At 40.8% G+C, this 18,136-nt stretch overlaps 1 protein-coding gene and 1 non-coding gene across 2 annotated transcripts in view; both read right to left on the bottom strand.

Moving 5' to 3' along the window:
• The window catches only part of EHD3 (EH domain containing 3), an 846,156-nt gene that overhangs the window by 346,484 nt on the left and 481,536 nt on the right, over positions 1-18,136 (bottom strand). The gene's annotated exons all lie outside the window — the stretch shown is intronic.
• On the bottom strand, positions 16,240-16,316 carry TRNAK-CUU. The gene has a single exon. It is a non-coding gene; the product is annotated as a tRNA-Lys (tRNA).

Raw genomic sequence — 18,136 nt, 5'->3', positions numbered from 1 at the left:
GAGTAATGGTGAGTGTGGAAGAGAGGTGAAGAGGAGAGTACAGCCAGGGTAGAATGGGTGGAGAAGGTGTCAGGAGTGATTTGTAACAGACGGGTACCAGTAAGAGTGAAAGGGAAGGTCTACAAGAGGGTAGTGAGACCAGCTATGTTGTATGGGTTGGAGACGGTGGCATTGACAAAAAGGCAGGAGTCAGAGCTGGAAATGGCAGAGTTAAATATGTTAAGATTTGCACTGGGTGTTACAAGGATGGACAGGATTAGGAATCAGTACATTAGAGGGTCAGCTCAAGTTGGACATTTGGAAACAATGTCAGAGAGGCGAGATTGTGTTGGTTTGGACATGTGCTGAAGAGGGATGCTGGGTATATTGGGAAAAGGATGTTAAGGATGGAGCTGCCAGCTAAGAGGAAAAGAGGAAGGCCTAAGATAAGGTTTATGGATGTGGTGAGAGAGGACATGTAGGTGGTTGGTGTGACACAGCAATATGCAGAGGACAGGAAGAAAGGAAACTAATGATCTGCTGTGGTGATCCCTAACGGGAACAGCCGAAACAGAAGAAGAATACATGATGTGTACACAGTTGAGCAAGTGGCCATACTTGTTTGGTACGCATATTGATGGATCATAATGACAACAGTTTGAGAGGTCTTTGATGGTTGAAATGCTCTAAAATAGGCATTTTATTCTCTGTTTTGTAGACTGCTGACACAGTGTTTATTATTATTTGGCTGTGAATAAAGCTGCCAGCATGAACTATAAAAGTTTAATGTTAATATCTTTATCTATGAATACATTATTAATTTAGCTTTTTTGCAGATACATATATGAGAAATGTACTGTTGTGCTACAAGAGTCTGTTTGGTGCTTAGTTCAGATGAGTAAGTGTATCAGCTCTTCATGAGCTGCTTCTTTAAAGCATGGTTTGATTCCTCCAGTCTTCATTTGTTTGCTGTGTGACTCTTACTAGTCACTTCACCAGACAGTGCGCTCCTGGGCTGCCCCTTAAAAGGGACACTTGCATCCAGTGGGCTGCCCCAAGCTGTTAGCAAATGCATTACACATTTGTCTTTTGAATTTGTGCACCCTTCACATAGCCACTAATTAGTGCTTCTTTATATATTATTTGACTATGAATATCAGCATGTCTCTTGTAGTTCAACAGGCTGCCAGATGCATTTTCAATAAAGGTGAGTTTCAGAGGGAGAGATGTTTATTGTTAGTCATGCTGGTCATTTTTCAGCGTAAACTGTTTTGTTTATCAAATGTCTGTCAAGAGTTTTGCTGTAAAATACGAAATACAATTTTAAATTAAACACAAATCTATGATTTCTGTAAAGGTAAAAAAGAGCAAGTACTTGGAAAAGGGTAAAATTGATATGTTTTGAGCTACCCTTTGCAGGGAAAGGGCAAACTAACAAAGGAAAAGGGAGTGAATGGGTAGAGTCCAGTCAATCAAGTTAGGGGAAAGAATCTACTTCTAAGCAGGTTATTAACTTGCTATTAGGCCAAAACACATTAAAAAGGCAGATCACTTGTGCAGCAGGGAAGTATGTTCTTCAGAGAAGGAAGCCAGAATCAGAGTGACAAAACAGAAGAACAGAAGACTAAGGAATTAAGCCCATGGTAGTCCTATATTTATACCTCTCAACTGTCCACATTTTTAAAGAACATCTAGATTTTTGCTTCATATCTGAGTTCTGTTCCTCATAAAAATGTGTGCTTTTCTGGCAAAACAGTGAGACTGAAGTCACTAAATAATGCCATACATTTGAGTATCGGAGGTGGTGCTACGGTAGCATTGTCGCCTCACAGTTAGACGTTGCCCATTCGATTCTCAGTTAGAGCGTCTTCTGTGTGGCGACATGTGTGAATGGGCATTCCTTCGTTGAAGGTTGTGCTTTAGGCCTGGCAAGCCAGCACGTAAAACTCTACTGCCAATCATTAGCGGACGGGAGTTCCGCTGTGGCGACCCCTAACCGGGAAAAGCCGAAAGACACAAACAAACTTTATATCTTTCAAAAAGTGCATACTGACAAAAACCACAAAACTTTCTCTAGCATCGTACTACATTTCTTAGTGTAATATTTAAACTCCAGTCCTGATTTGGGGCCTTTAACCCCTACCCCATTCTTTTTGGCTTTGTCTAGATTTGTTTGACTTTGAGGTTAACAAGTATGTACATATTATGTGGTAGTTCAAACCTGAATCTTCAAGCTTAAGATAGAGTTAATGTGCAGAGAACAGAAGCTTTAGACAGTATGAATATATTAGCTGTACAAAACAGCATCTGTGACATCTAACAAGACAGTACTAAAGGCAAATGGTTTGATACCTGACAAAGTTAAAAATGGCCATGGACAAGATAAAATATGCAGGCAAAATACAAGACAGCATTTCACTGAACTAATGAAAAGTAGTTTTGATGAAAAAGGTGAAACAGAGATTGTACCTTACTTACATTGCTTACTGTTGACAACTCCATACTGCAATGAAGTTACTGGCAGCAACAGATAATCTGAGTAAGGCAGAAGCCTGTAAACCTAATATATTACAAAGAATAAATAGTGAAGTTAGCAACTGTTAGTCAGGTGTTACTGCATCCATGCAAGTTTTCCAAAAATAAAAGCAGTATGCAAGATAAATACAGAAGGTGTGCACAGCATTCTCTATGAAAGATATCTGTAGAGCTACTAAAGAAATTAGCACCGACAACAGCAAATATGCTAACTATTTATGTGAACCTGTAATTGGTACTACAGCAATTTGGGATAAGCGAGAAGGCTTTTTTAATGGTGGAATAAATAATTTGCAAATGAGTTAAAGGAGGTGACACCTACAGTACAGAAACCACTAAAAGGGAAAGTTCTGTTAAAGAACAGGACAGAATTACAAGATGAGTTGAAATGGGTGACAACAATAGCAGAGAAACCAGCATACCTCTCAACCTGAAAACATCAAAACATCGGGACAAAGTCCCATGAAAAAGAGGTACAAATCTGTACACTGATTAACATAAAATTTGCCTACACAATTATGTAACCCCACCCACTCCAATGGAATTGTGGGATACCAACTTTAAAACACAAACTGAAGAATAGACAACCAAAATATGGCCCAAGACTCTGTAGTAAATGGTAGCCATTTTTTTTAAATGTGTAGCGATGATGTTCCCTGGAAAGGGAGAAGATGATGAACCTTAGAATTTTGTTTTTGGTGACTTGCAGTATGGGGTTTTGTGGTAAAAGTAGGGCATTTAATGATAAGCAATATTATAATCTTAGCAAAATAATATTACAGTTTGCTAGATCCTCCAAAAGTCATTCTCCATGGCCTACTGATCAGTGACATAGCTAGAGTTTGTGCCACCCAGGGCTGTCTGAGTTTGCTGCCCCCCCCTCACAAAATCCTGGTCAAATGGGCCCCCCGTACAAAGCTCTCCCCTGACATCTGCTAAACAAAGCAGTACAGTCTCACAATGAAAACAGACTTAGCATTAAAGCTTCTCTGCTCTTGAAAGTAAACTCACAGTCACTGAAACAGCATTGAAACCCACATTCAAAGAAAATGCACCTGGCCAGTGGTAGATAAACATTACCTTTGGGCTGTTTTCAAATTACATGTCCATTGCACACACAACATACATGTTTAATTATGTCCATTGCACACAAAACATACATGTTTAATTTTCTTTGATACACCTTCCTGATTGTATTATATTCCTTGTATAACACAGCACAGTTGTTAGAGTGCATTTTAAATGTATTGTTTTGAACACTTTCCAGTAAGCAATGAAACAAAATTCATGAACTAATAATGACAAAACTACTCAATTCAGAACATTTGAATCATAAAAGTCTACTCAACTTTCTACAATCCACCAGTATCAGGAAATATGCACAATCTCTGCAAAAGTAAAAGATATCTAAATAATTCCACATTAAAGAGATCTGTAAATAATAAAGAGGTTGCTGCTAGTGAACAACTTTATATTTTATTGTTTCATCTACAAATAAAGTGCCTGCTGCCATTGAGGGATAAATTGCCTGTTACATTAAAAAAAATGATAGGCTACTAATTTTGCAATCGGGAATGGATGGCAAACTAATAACAGGTTCATAGTTACTAGGTATCTCTGCCAAAAAGGACATTCTCAGGAGTGCAGTATCCATCCCTTAGTAACAGTACACTATTAGCAATCCATCTGCATACTGTGGGAGTAGAACCCACAGCCTTCTGCATCAAAAGGCAAGCATACATGTTGTGCCACTGCTACTAACACAGACTTCAACTTAGCACCACTAAACCTATCTCCCTGTGAGGAACTATGCAGCAAAAGAAATCTGGAAAAAGCCAAAATGTATTGGGGGGAGGGGGGGGGACAAAGGCCCAAAACCAGGGACACATTTTATACATTGCTTGTACAATCTTAGAAAAGTTGCTAGAATAAAATGTTTTGTCTTACCATGCATTTCCTGAAAGACAGACAATTAAGTTTCTGTTATTATTATTTAGTGAATTCAGTTCTCACTAATTGGCTAGAAAACCACAATTTTTAAGAGGAACAGACCAAAGAGCTGGTGTGGGTGGGAAATTCAGGCTCTTCCTCCTTGTACCTAAGGTTTGAGCCTGAGTAACTCTAACCATTCCACACACACACACACACACACACACACACACACACACACACACACACACACACACACACACACACACACACACACACCTCTACCTTGGACTTCAACTGAAAGGCTGCAAAAAATAAAACACACACCTCTACCTTGGACTTCAACTAAAAGGCTTCAAAAAATAAAACCCACATCTCTACCCTGGAAGGCTGCAAAAAATAAAACACACACCTCTACCTTGGACTTCAACTGAAAGGCTGCAAAAAATAAAATGAGCAAGTTACACACACCCCTTGGATAAAATGGGCAAGTTAACAAACACCTCTACCTTGGACGTCAACTGAAAGGCTGCAGATAGAACACACATCTTGTTCTGAAAAGCTGCAGATAGAACACACACCTTGTTCATAAAACAGCAATCAGTTACACAACCTTGGCCAGCAGCTTGTAAAATAATAAACTGAAATGGCTGCAAAAAAATAAAACGAGCAAGTTACACACACCCCTTGGATAAAATGGGCAAGTAAATTAAATGTTAATAAACTGAAATAGCTGCAACAGCTGAAAATAATAAAACGAGCATGTTACACACACCCCTTGGATAAAATGAGCAAGTAAACTGAAACGGCAATGAAATGGAGGTGAATTTAAACTGAAAGGCTGCAGACAGAACGCACACCTTGTTTGTAAAATAAAACGAGCAAGCAAGAAAGTAAGTAAAATGGCAGTCACACACCCTTGGCCAGCAGGCAGGAGCTTGTAAAATAAATAAAACGAGCAAGTTACACCTTGGATAAAATGAGCAAGTAAATTAAATGGCAGTAAAATGAAATGGAAGTAAACTGAAATAGCTGCACAACACACACACCATTGGATAAAACAAGCAAGTAAAACCTGGCCAACAGCAGCTTGTAAAAGAAATAAATGAGCAAAACGGGCTGCAATAACATGAAATGGAGTTAAACTGTAATGGCTGCAGCTAGAACACACACATCCCTTGGATAAACCAGCAAGTAAACTTAACTTGGCCAGCAGCAGCTGGTAAAAGAAATAAATGATCAAAACGGTAATAACATGAAATGGAGATAAACTGTAACGGGTGCAGATAGAACACACACACCCCTTGGATAAAACCAGCAAGTAAACAGAAATGGCTACACAACTTGGCCAGCAGCTTGTAAAATAATGAGCAAGTAAACTTAACCTTCAGCTTGTAAAATAAAGAAATAATGAGCAAGTAAACTTAACCTCACTTGACTGACAACATGAACAAGTAAACTGAAATGCTCCAGTACAATGAAACAGCTACACTTGCCAGATAGAACAGAACACTCACTTGGCCAGCAGCTCATATAAAAAACAAGGAATGGAATTTCTTGCAGAAGCAAATACACAACAAGGTTTGCAGATAACAGAGAAAGCTAACAGGCCTGTTAGATTAGTTTTCTCCCTTGGAAAACTTACCACGTCTGCCGCCATTGCTGTTTCTCTCAGAGTCCAACAGGCAGTAGCTGATGTCATCATGCACACCCCTGTAGGCTGGTGTCATGTGTGGTGACATCAGCCATAAATTTAAAGTGGTAAAAAAAAAGACCACGAAATTCAGAAATTAAGGGGGCCACATGGGAATTTGTGGCACCCCAATATTTTGCCCTCAAAACTGGTAAATACCAAGGAATTCGGAATGGTTGAGAGGTATGGAAACCAGTAAAAGAGTAGTTTCTGTTAAGTAGTAAAAAAAAGTTATGTATTCACCATAACGTCCCATCTGTGTTGTCCATTTTCATTCTTCCTCAACTGATGGGTTCGGATCCGACTCGGTCGTTGCTAAAGCTCATGGCAACCAAAAACTCTCAAGCTTCTTCCTTAGCCACAATGCACCAACTCAAATTACTTCAGATCTTGTTTGCTGCCTTAGTAGAAAGTAAAGGATGGAAATTATCAGGGGAAGCTATATCTACAGCCTATATAAAAATAAGGACATATAGGTCCACTAAGCATTCATTCTTCCAGAAGACTTAAGGATGGGGATTGGTGGGAAGGGAGTTGAGGAAGAATGAAAATGGACAACACAGATGAAACATTATGGTAAGTACGTAACTTCTTTATCTGATGTTGTCAATTTTCATTCTGTCCCATCTGATGGGACAGAGTCCCCAGCTACCTAATTTCCAGGGTGGACTTAAGGAAGGATATTCCTGAGCACCACAGAACCAAAATATGCCCTTCCTCTGGAGACCAGATCTAAGTTGTAATGAGTAATAAAGGTATGGGGAACACTCCAAGTAGCTACGGCACAAATATCATCCATGGACACTCTGGATTGAAACATTGAGAAAGTTGCCATGGATCTGATGGCGTGGGCTCGAACAGGTTTTATCAGAGCAATACCCAATTTGTTATACACAAAGGAAATGCAATTTGTTATCCATCTAAATAGACTAACCTTGATAACTGTTCTACACAATGTTGGCTCCGCATATGAAACAAATAATTGATCAGAGTTTCTAATGTTTTTTGTCCTACGTAAGTAAAAACGTAACTGTCTACGAACATCCAATAAATGTAATACATATTCTCCTTTGTTAGAAATTTTGGGAAAGAATACTGGCAAATTAATTGATTGATTTATATTGGATTCTGATACCACCTTTGGAAGAAATGATGGGTTGGTACATAAGGTAACTCTGTCTTTATGAAAAATCAAGTATGGAGGTTTCGAGCACAATGCTTGGATCTCAGAAATTCTTCTGGCTGAGGTAATGGCTAGTAAAAAAATTGTCTTCCATGAAAGATATTTGAGTTTGCATGCAGCTGAGGATTCAAGAGGGGATTGTGTAAGAGACTGCAGCACACGGTTTAGGTCCCAAGGGGGGTAGGCTCTTTAAAAGGTGGCCTTAAGAGTAGAGTGCTTTTCAAAAAAAGCTTTGCTCAACTTATAGGACGCTACAGAAAAAACATCTATTCAGGCATGAAAATTGGAAATTGCTGCTAACTGTACTTTAACAGTAGAAGAACTAGCTCCCTCTTCAAAAAGATGCATTATAAATTCCAAGATATTATGAATGGGAGCTGAGAAAGGTTCAATATTATATTTTTAAGCCCAAAAAACAAATCACTTCCATTTGCTGGAGTGCAGTTTTCGGGTGGATGGTTTATGAGAGAACAACAAAATATGACGGACTGGAGAAGATAGCATAGGCTGTCTGACTATTAATGGAAATGGAGGAACCCGGCAGCAAGCCTGAGATTCACTATGACTGGATGTATCATGCCTGTTGGGTGAGAGAGAAGGTCTGGAATTGGATCCAGAAACTAAGGTGGTTGAATCAGGTGAGGCCAAAGGAAGGGAAACCAAGTTTGTCGAAGCCAATAAGGGGCAATAAGGATGACCTTGCTCTTCAACTTTGCAGCTTTCTGAAGAAATTTGGGAATTAATGGACTGAAAGGATACACAAAAAAGGAGACCGGGGAGGCCAATCATGAAGTACGGCATCCCTCAGGGAATTCCCCCTGTGGAGGGATTAGGGCAAAGTAGCTGCTGCAAGGCTGGCCCCACTATCGGAAGACTGTGTTCCCAATCTTTTTGTTGCAGGACCATTCATGAGGTAGAAGAATGCACCTACTCAGTTTGTCTGTTATCATATTGGATTTCCCTAGAATGTCTGTTGCTATAAGAAAGCAGTTGGAAGAGATAGCCTACTGCCACATTCTGAGGGCTTCTTTACACAATGGGTAAGATTTGGTTCCTCCCTGTTTGTTGGTGTACCTGACAAAAAACATGTTGTCCGACTGGACTGTAACTGTCCCCAAAGGGAGAGCATTCTGAAATACCTGCAATGTTAACAGCACTGCTCTCATCTCTAGGACATTTATATGCAAAATGGCCTCCTCAGGGGACCAGGTGCCTTGGACTGTCTTCCCCATATAATGCCCCCCCCACCCTAGCTGGGAAGTGTCCATGGTCTATATGGCCTTGGGCTGAGGGGGAATGAACAGATGACATTGTAGAACCTGGTCTGAATGAATCCACCAGTTTAGATCTCTCTTGCAAATGTGAGTGATTCTTATCTTGTATAACATAGGTTGATAAAGAATCGACCACTGAGAAGCTAACATCCATTGAAGATTTCTCATATAAAACCTAGCATGTGGTACTAATGTTACTGTTACCATCAATCCCAGAGCTTGATGGACCAGTCGGGCTGAAATTGAGGTGATGTAGATTATCTTTTTGACTTGAAATCTTATAGTCGGAGCTCTCTGTAATGGAAGGGAACCAATGGATGTTTTTGTAATGAGACTTGCTCCTATAAACTCTAAACTCAGAGTTGGTTACAGATGAGATTTGTCATAGTTTATGGTTATCCCCAGATGACAGCAAGTCTGGAGATCATGGTCTCTTGCACATATGAGTTGATGCCATGTCATAGCAGTACTGAGGCCAGTCATCCAGATATGGAAGCACTTGGAATCCTTGCAGTCTCAGGTGAGCTGCTACTACTGCCATGCACTTGGCAAACACCCTGGACGCTGGGGTGAGTCCAAAGGGCAATACTCTGAATTGATAATGATGGGCTCCCAGCTGGAAGCATAAGTACCTTCTGGACCATCTGTTCATCTTTATGCAAATGTACGCATCCTGAAGGTCTATAGAGCACATCCAGTCATCCTTGCCCAGAAAGGGGAGAACAGACTGAAATGTAACCATCTGAAACTTGGTTCTTCAAACTGTGTTGTTTAGTTTGGAGAGATCCAGAATTGGTCTCATAGGTTCATAGTTTGTTACTAGGCTATCTGCCCTAGGGCATTTATAAACCTAGCCAGAGTATGTTTGGCTTTCGCCACCCTTTTAGATTAGTTGACTGTGCCTCTGTATAGTAGGCCACAGAAGCTAGCTCTTTTAAGGTTTGTTTACTGTCAAGCAGCGACACAGAAGAGATCCCAGGGGTAAACTTATGATCTCCCATCCATTCGTCAAGATTTCTCTTGAAGAGGGTCAGTGAGGGGCTCTGCCTGACATGGATTGGGATTTTGTTCCAGAGTGAGGGGAGCCTCTGGAATATGAATCTGTCCCTCCAGCATGTCCTATTTATTTCTGTGCTGAGGTTCAGGTCCCTGGAGCGTGTAGCTCTAAGGGATTTAGATTTGGTGAAGCATGTCCATTAATTCTGGGTTGGACATGGCTTTATACGTCAGACACAGAAGTGGAGCTGGAGTTTCGGGCATCTGTTTGAGCCCCTTGATCCTCTTGGTGAGATAGTTTTGGGGTCTTTCCAGTTGCTGAAGGTGTCAGGTAAGGTACATCCCAAATGGGGCATTGTACTCAATTATGGGCCTGCTAAGTGATGAGTAGAGGGGCACAATGACCTCTCTTGATCTAGATGTGAACACTTTCATGATAAGGTGGGCTATATAGAAGGTCTTTCTAACCACTTTGGCAACGTGATTGTCAAAGCAGTATCTACTTGGGTCCCCAAGTCCCTAATTACTTCTTCCGTACTTAATGGATTACCACCTATGTAGTAATTTGTGGGCACTTTGTTTTTTCCAAAGGGGATGACTATGCACTTTTTGGCATTTAGCTTTAGGCCATGGCTCTGGCACCAGTTATCCATCTCTGTGAGACCCTTTTGGAGGATGCTTGTGCCAGTCGGAGAGTCGATTACAGCACCCAGTTTGCAGTCATCTGCGAACCTGGTCAGCCATAGTCCACCCGTGTTAGCCTGTAAGAAATATATACCAAACAAGAGAGGTCCCAGGACTGAGCCTTGTGGGACACCACTTTTAACTGGTTTAGAGTCTGACATAGCACCTGCTATTCTGACCATGTGGGTTCTATCCCTGAGCCAGTTTGCAACCCATCTTGTGACATAGGGGTTGATATTTAAGCTGGTGAGCTTATTTATGATGCCCGAGTGGGGTATTGAGTCAAAGGCCTTTGCGAGGTCCAGGTAGGCTGTGTGGACTACCTTCCCTTCATCTATGGCATTGGTAACTGTTTCAAAGAAGTCGACCAGGTTCAAGAGGCAAGATCTGCCCTTAATGAAGCCGAACTGGGTAGGATCCAGTGTCTGGAGGTTCCCAATGTCTTTGTTTATGATTTCCATGATGATACGTTCCATAGCTTTGCAGACCAGGCTTGTCAGGCTTATAGGGCGATAGTTTCTGGGGTCTGTTGTGGCACCACCTTTGTGGAGTGGGACCACTGTTGCTGTACGCCATTCCTTGGGAACATATCCTGTAGTAAGGCTGAGATTGAACAGTGACTTTATATGAGGGTTTAGTTCTTCTTGGAGCTCGTGTAAGACGCAGCCCGGGACACCGTCTGGTCCCATTGATGCTCTGTTTTTAGCTTTGGAGAGGGCAGCTCTTACCTGTGCATCTGTGATCGCAGGATCTGTGATCTCACCTCCATTTCTTTGAATTTCTAAGCACTAATCAGATGATCTATTATCTACCTGACAAACCCACTAATACACCTCTTTAAATGCTCAATGTGCAAATTCCATTAATGCACAAGTTTATTTTATGTTGTAATTATTGCCTCTACTTTCATATGCATGTAATCTAATTAGAAAATGTATGTGTAATTGTTGACATATATTATTTAAGGTCTGTTCATATATATACCTGAATGTCTGTTTAAAAATGTTTTCAGGATGTTGCCTCTGTTGACTAAACCCACTAAACAAAAGTAAAATAAACAAAATTAATAAAATAAGATACACACATTGCCATCTCTAGAATGTATCTAGAGTCTACTCCTTTCCAAAATGCTCTAGAAGTAGCCATTGTTCTAGCAAAGTGAGCCTAGTCTTTTCAGGCAGGGACGGACCATTTTATGAGTATCAAAACTGAATAGAGTTGGGCAACCATATAGAAATTGTCTGTTTTGACACTGGTTGAACTTTTTTTTTTCATTCCATTAAGGGAGATAAAGAGTTGGTCCAAATCTCTAAAGCCCTTTGTTCTGTTCGTGTAATGTCCAAGTTGTCTGTGGATATTCAGTATATGTATGATTCTGTCTAGGTTTTTTCATTCTGGAAAGAAAGCGGAGATGAATGCATTGATTTTAAAGCAAATTCAAAAACCATTTTAGGCATAAAGTATTGGTTCCAAAGTTTATTCTGCCCTGTAAAAATGAGAAATGGTTGGGTCACCATTAGAGCATGAAACTCAGTTACTCACCAAGGCAAAATCAGAGCAATGAGAAGGACAGTTTTCTACATCAAGAACCTCAAATCAGCCTGATAAGTTGGTTCAAAAGGTGAAAGACTAAGTTTTTCTAGAGCATAATTAAGATTCCTGGAAGGAGACAGCTGTTTTCTTGGTAGTTAAATGTGTAAAATACCTTTCAGAAATTATTCTACCTGAAGTAAGCAAGAAAGGGTGGGATCCAAAAACAGATATGCAGAAATGTCATATTAATTTAACAGAAAAAGGATGACATGAGCTGAGCAATTAATACAGGGTAAAGATCCTGGTTCTTTTTTGCCACCAAATAGAAAATCTCTATTTAGCTCCATACGAGTTTCTAGTAGTAGGTTTCTAGACCTGCTGCAGATCCTCAGAAAAAAAGGCTGCTTAATGGCATCAGAAGTCTCGAGTCTTCTGTTTTCTTTGGCACCAAAACGAATCTTCAGTAACTTCCGGATTATATCTGGTCTGATGAGACCTCTTGGATTACTCTTTTTTTCTAGCAGCTTTGGTATTTGAATTGCTGCTTGTTCCATCTGATTGGGTGGAACACTGGGGAGTTTCTAGGATTGGGGGAGAAAAGGAAAAGGGTATAATATAGCCTCTGGAAATAATCTTCTGCACCTAAGTATCTTTTGTTATATCTAGCCAGGTTCACTAGTGCAGGGATAATCTTTCCTCGACTGTCTCCAGAGGTGGACAATCAGACCTCCTTTTAGGAGTGCATGAAGGGTTTGTCAAAGAATGATTCTCTGGAACTCTGGTTCTGCAGGCAACCTCAACCACAGGGGCATCTTCGTCCATTAGAGTTCCCTTTTCAGCCTCTGGGGAACCTCCTCCACATGTGTCTTGAAAATGACCCTGAGACTTCTTGAACCATATTATTTTGACCCCTTGTTGATTCCTGGAAAAGGTTCTTTGAGGAATCAAAAAAAGCATGCCCAAGGCAGACAGGGTCTTTCCATCCTTTTCACACCTGGACAGAGTGTCTTTTACTTTGGGGCTGAATAAAGACATTCTGTCAAAAGGAGCACTGATGAAAGAAGATTGAAAGGCTCCGCAAACTCATAGGTGCATCCAGCCGTGTCTCTTTATGGAAACACCTTAACCCACTGCCCTTGGGGTTTCTTCCACTACATTTGAGATCAACCTCATGAAGGGATTGGATATGAACTGTAGGGTCATCAGCTGAGAAGTAACAGATGTCTGAACTTCATCAGAAACAGCACCCAAGAGGGTATTTGATAACTCCATGATCAACTCACTCTGTAATCTAGAAAATGTACAAGACAGTTCAGAGACCTCAAAATGAACATCGCTGAAGCATAGACATGCTTCCCAAATCTGTCCATCACCCATGACTCCCTGTTGGGGACAGACAGTGGAATTTTCCTCAGCCAGTTCCTTCTTGTTGGCCACCTCAGTGACCATGGCATCAACAGGAACTCCCTTCCCCCAAAACTGTCTAGCCACCGATGGTGCCATTTTCCTGCAAGGAATGGGCTCTATGGTGTCAGGATCCTTCCACGCCTGCCATGAGATCAACTCAATAAGCTTATCAGTGGGTGGAGTCACCCAAGAGGTAGAGTGTCCAGTACCAAAAGCTTCCAGGAGAACAGATTTCTCAAAGGTAGAGTTGCTGGACGTCCAACCACCTCTCTGCTTAAGGATTTCTAGTCTCCAAAGGAGACATCTTCAGGAGGTGATTGTGGGACCCTTCGCCTTCATCGAAATCGGTGTCTTAAGTGATGGACACCTCCAGGGAGTCTTAGATGTTTCCTCTTACATGTCTCTTCTTAGGGACTTCGTCAGTGGGATACTCTGGGGAGGTATCAGAAGAGGAGATTACAATTCCCTGAGTGGGAGCCTGGGATTTTTGTACTGGCTATCCCTGCGGAAGGAGATTGTGAAGCTCTGAGTGCTGAGACATCATGGAAAAGGAGTTAGGATCCACGGCAAAGGATCTGTCAGCACTGCTGAGGCAGAAAATACTCTCTTCACAGCCTCAAAGGCAGAGCAGCTCAGAGACAAAGAGAGGCCATCAGATCTGACAAAACAAGTTTCTAAATCATAGGCCTCCCTTGCTCTGAGGGCAAAACCCCTGAGGTAGAAGCGAGAGCTGAGCTATCCAGTGCCAAGGTTCCAAGGTGCAGAGACAGCTCCAAAAGCTTTGCAGTCAAATACAACACCTCAGATCTGGCAGGTAGAATACGGCTCCAGGAGCTCTCTGGATCTGATGGAACCGGATGACTTGGATCAAAAAACTCTGAAGCTACAGAAGTTAGTGGAGGAATTTGCAACAGGGAGTAGAAGGTTTGTGGATCTCCTGACCCAGAGGAGCAGGAGCTGATGTAACACCAATCTGACTCTGTGCCAAGACAATCTTCTTCACCAGTCTCTGGAAGAGCGAGTGGAGTATATGGATGGAGACCTGGGTCTTTCTAGAAATGAAGAAGGTACCCTGTCAGGAACCTGATCCAGCAATGCAGAGTATCTAGTTCTGGATAGAAATCTGGTAGTCGGAAGGTCAGATTCGGATAGCATTGGATCACATGAAGTTGGATCCGAGGGCTTTGACTTCATCACATTAAATTGAGGAGATGTTGGATTCCGATCATTTTTCTTTAGCAGGATCCTGAGGTTTTGCCTTTTTTGGATCCAGGGTTGAGACCAGGTCCTTATGTGACCTCTTCCTCAAGGAGTCCAAAGGAGGAGGGGGAAGATGGGTTAGGAGAGGATGACTTTTTAATTTTAGCAGTTTTTGATTTAGAGGAAGAAGAACCCTCCAATACAGCTTCCCCAAAGGAAGAAGACCTTTAGGATATTATTATTGCATTCCAACAACACACAAGGATTAAAACCATGACAAACTGAACAATCCTCTTGTAAATCGAGGGGAACCAAACAGTAGACACAAAGTGTGTTGGCATCAGAAATTGGCAACTTACACCCATAACATGCATTTTTTAAAACCTGCTAGTTTATTTGCCATCATTAACAAAATTTTGTATGATAGAGAGCAGAACATTTATAAATGAAGGTAAGGGATAATAATATAAAAAGTTTCTGAAGAAAAAATAGAAATATATAACATTTATCTCACTAATGCTCAAGAGAGATATAAGACCAAGTCTTTTGCTTGAAGCAATAAACTAGATCTGATGTAATTGGGGTTGGTGCCTTGTTTGTAAGGGAGAAGCTCGAGAGTTTTTGGTTGCCATGAGCTTTAGCAATGGCCAGGTCAGATCTGAAGGACTGAATCCAAACCCATCAGTTGAGGACAGGAGGACAGAATGAAAACTGACAGCATCAGATCACAGTGTTTGTACAGTCACCTTGCAACACTAACTCAGTTCAGCTGAAGACTGCTTTGGGATGGAAGGCTATGCCTACATTTTATAATGTACCAAAACTTAAAAGAAGGGCTATACAGACAATGGTGGAGGAGTATGTATTGGGAAGTATATTTCCTGTGAAATGCAGACACTACACCTAAAAGTGCTGAGTTGTCAATTGGGTTGTTGAAGACTGATATCTCACTGGGTGAATCCAAAACCCCTGGCTTTGCTCTGAGAGTGAGTAGTTGTAACAAGTTGAGCTTTTATTGAATCTATAGAAATTGCATAAAGTTTTGTAAATAGTATGAGTTTGTGACATGTTAATAAAAAATGTGCATGATCCTTTGAGTGTTTGACAGTGTGAAGCATGGAAATATTCTTGCAGTGGTTTCCACAAGCAAACAGTCAATCATGTGGACTTTAATATAAAAGAGAGTAGCCTGGAAGGATGAATTCAGTAACGCAGTTCCTCATTTTGTTTTTAATTCTTCAAACATTTTGGGTTTCTAGAGCATTTATGTATACTGGAAAATTCTTTATTAATCCTATTGCTCCTACTACTACTGGAACTATCTGGGTGTCTGCACAATATTGGTGTAATTTCTATTTGCACATCCTGGTACTTTATGACTTTTATGCCTCTTACTGTACAAGACACTATAGTCACTTGATTTCATTTTTCTAAATGCTTAGGTTATTACATACCTTGATGGAAATGGACCCCATTCCTCAGTCATAGCATAATTAAAGTTCATGAAATAAGTTTTGCTTCAGTCACTGACATTTGATACAAGTGCTCTTCTTAGCATTAGCAATGTTTATTTATTTATTTTATTTATTTAACATTTGTTGACTGGGAAATTCTGACTAGGACAGAGCTTATTTTCAGTGGAGTTCCAGGGAGAAATGCTCCAAATGCATGTCTTTAGAGTCTGGAAGGAAACTGGAGTACCCAGAGGAAACCCAGGTGAATGCAGGGAGAACATGAAAACTCTGCACAGAAGACACCCCAGCTGAGAATCGAACCAAATAACCTCTTGCTGTGTGGTGACAACATTAACCACTGCACCACTGTGCCGCCCAAAAAAAAAGGGACTTGAACCCTTTACTCTCAGATTAAGAGTCTGATGCTCTATCAACTGAGCTATCCTGGCTTCAAGTATAAGACACAGCATTGGCTAGGAACTGAACCCAGGTCTTCTCTGTGGGAGACAAGAATTCTACCACTGAACCACCAATATAAACATGTACTTAATGTATCCAGAAATGCCTCCTTTTGCAGTTCATAAGGGGTTACCTTTATTGGTAGCATATTTGAAGTTTGTTTTTTATTAGCCCAGTTGCTCCTACTACAACTGCAACTATCTGTGTATCCTTATTCCACATTGCTCTAGCTTCTGCTTGCAAGTCCTAATATTTTACAAATGCATGACTTTCAGTTCATAAGACACTGTAGACACTGGGTGTAGCAATTTCAATAATCAAAGACATTTCTGTCTTTTTCTCAAACTACAATATCTGGTCTGTTTACATCTACCTTCTTAACTGCTGGTATGTGGTGATCTCACGTAATCACTAGTTCATCATTTTCAACAATCCTTAGTGGTTCATGTTTCCACTGTCTCTCAGCTGCCTCTGCACTGTAATGTTTACAAATCTCCTTTGTAATAACCTTGCCACATTGTTATATTTTTCTGTATACATACCTTTAGCCATGAGTGTACTGCACCCTGCAACAAGATGTGTAACTGTTTCTAGTTCTGTACCAAAAAACCTACATTTGTCTGTATCTTCTACCTTTTCTATGGATTTTATGACCCATCTAGTACATATTCCATTATCCTGGGCTGCTAAATATTAACTTTTCATCTTTTGGTTTAAATTCACCACAACTCAGCCATTTGCATGACAACACTAGGTCAGCATGCAGCTGTTTGAGCAGATTTCTATACTTCTTGCTATAACTGTGATTTTTCCATTTATCTTTTTTTTTTCCTGATCCTGTTCTTTGTACGTTTTTTACATTTTTACACTTTCTGTCACCACCTAGTTTTTACCCATGTTTTTTTTTTTATTTCCATGCTTGCTTTTACCCAAAGTCTTCTGATAACCTAAGGAAAGAAGTCTTCTTAGATTTATTATGTTCATGTTTTAAAACTTTCAATATATTTGGATTTGATGATGTCAATAAATATATATGCAATCCCACAGTCACTGGCCTATATGTATAGTTGATTTCAAGGGGGCCCAAGCCTCCTTCAGACCGAGGGATATATAATCTTGGCAAACACTGGTTCTTGTATCCATCCATTTATCTATCCTCAGCCCCTTTTCCCATTTTTGCACATGGGGTTGGGGTGTCGCTTTCTCACGTTATTATTCCACACTGGACTTTCACACCCTGGATAGCAATTTGTCCTTCTGTGGTTCAACTGCAAACTGGTTTGCAATTTCTTCATAGTAACTGCAAGAAAATTTACCAGTGTGTGTTCATTGGAGGTTATTAGGCTAACGGCCCCAGGGCCATTACAAGCCTAGCCAAGTTCGACCCATGTTTCCAAGGGTGTCTGGTTCAAGCAGACAGTATAATCACCACCTATTACCCCTGCCCAAGAGGGACATAGGTGGACCCCTGGGGTGAATTAGAAGTTATGTACTTACCATAACGTTCCATCTGAGTAGGTGGATTCATTTGTCTGCAACCTGTGGGTATGGATCCGATATCGGATCCGAACCGGCATGGTTTATCCAGCTATGGATCCGAGCTCCTAGCTCCTCCCCTCACCCATAATGCCCTGCTCTCCCTACATGACCTCAGATCGAGTTTGCCCTGTATCAAATACCCTAACCAAGGGTAACACATCCTATGCAGGAAACTGACAAGGCCAGGGGGATAGGAGGGAGACAAATGAATCCACCTACTCAGATGGAACGTTATGGTAAGTACATAACTTCTAAATCTGAAGTAGGAGAA

The sequence above is a fragment of the Protopterus annectens genome, chromosome 1.part2 (assembly GCF_019279795.1).
Source record: "Protopterus annectens isolate FY-2018-M chromosome 1.part2, PAN1.0, whole genome shotgun sequence".
NCBI classification, from domain to species: domain Eukaryota; kingdom Metazoa; phylum Chordata; order Ceratodontiformes; family Protopteridae; genus Protopterus; species Protopterus annectens.
Note: the sequence above shows the minus strand (reverse complement) of the source record. Positions and strands in the feature narration are given on the sequence as shown.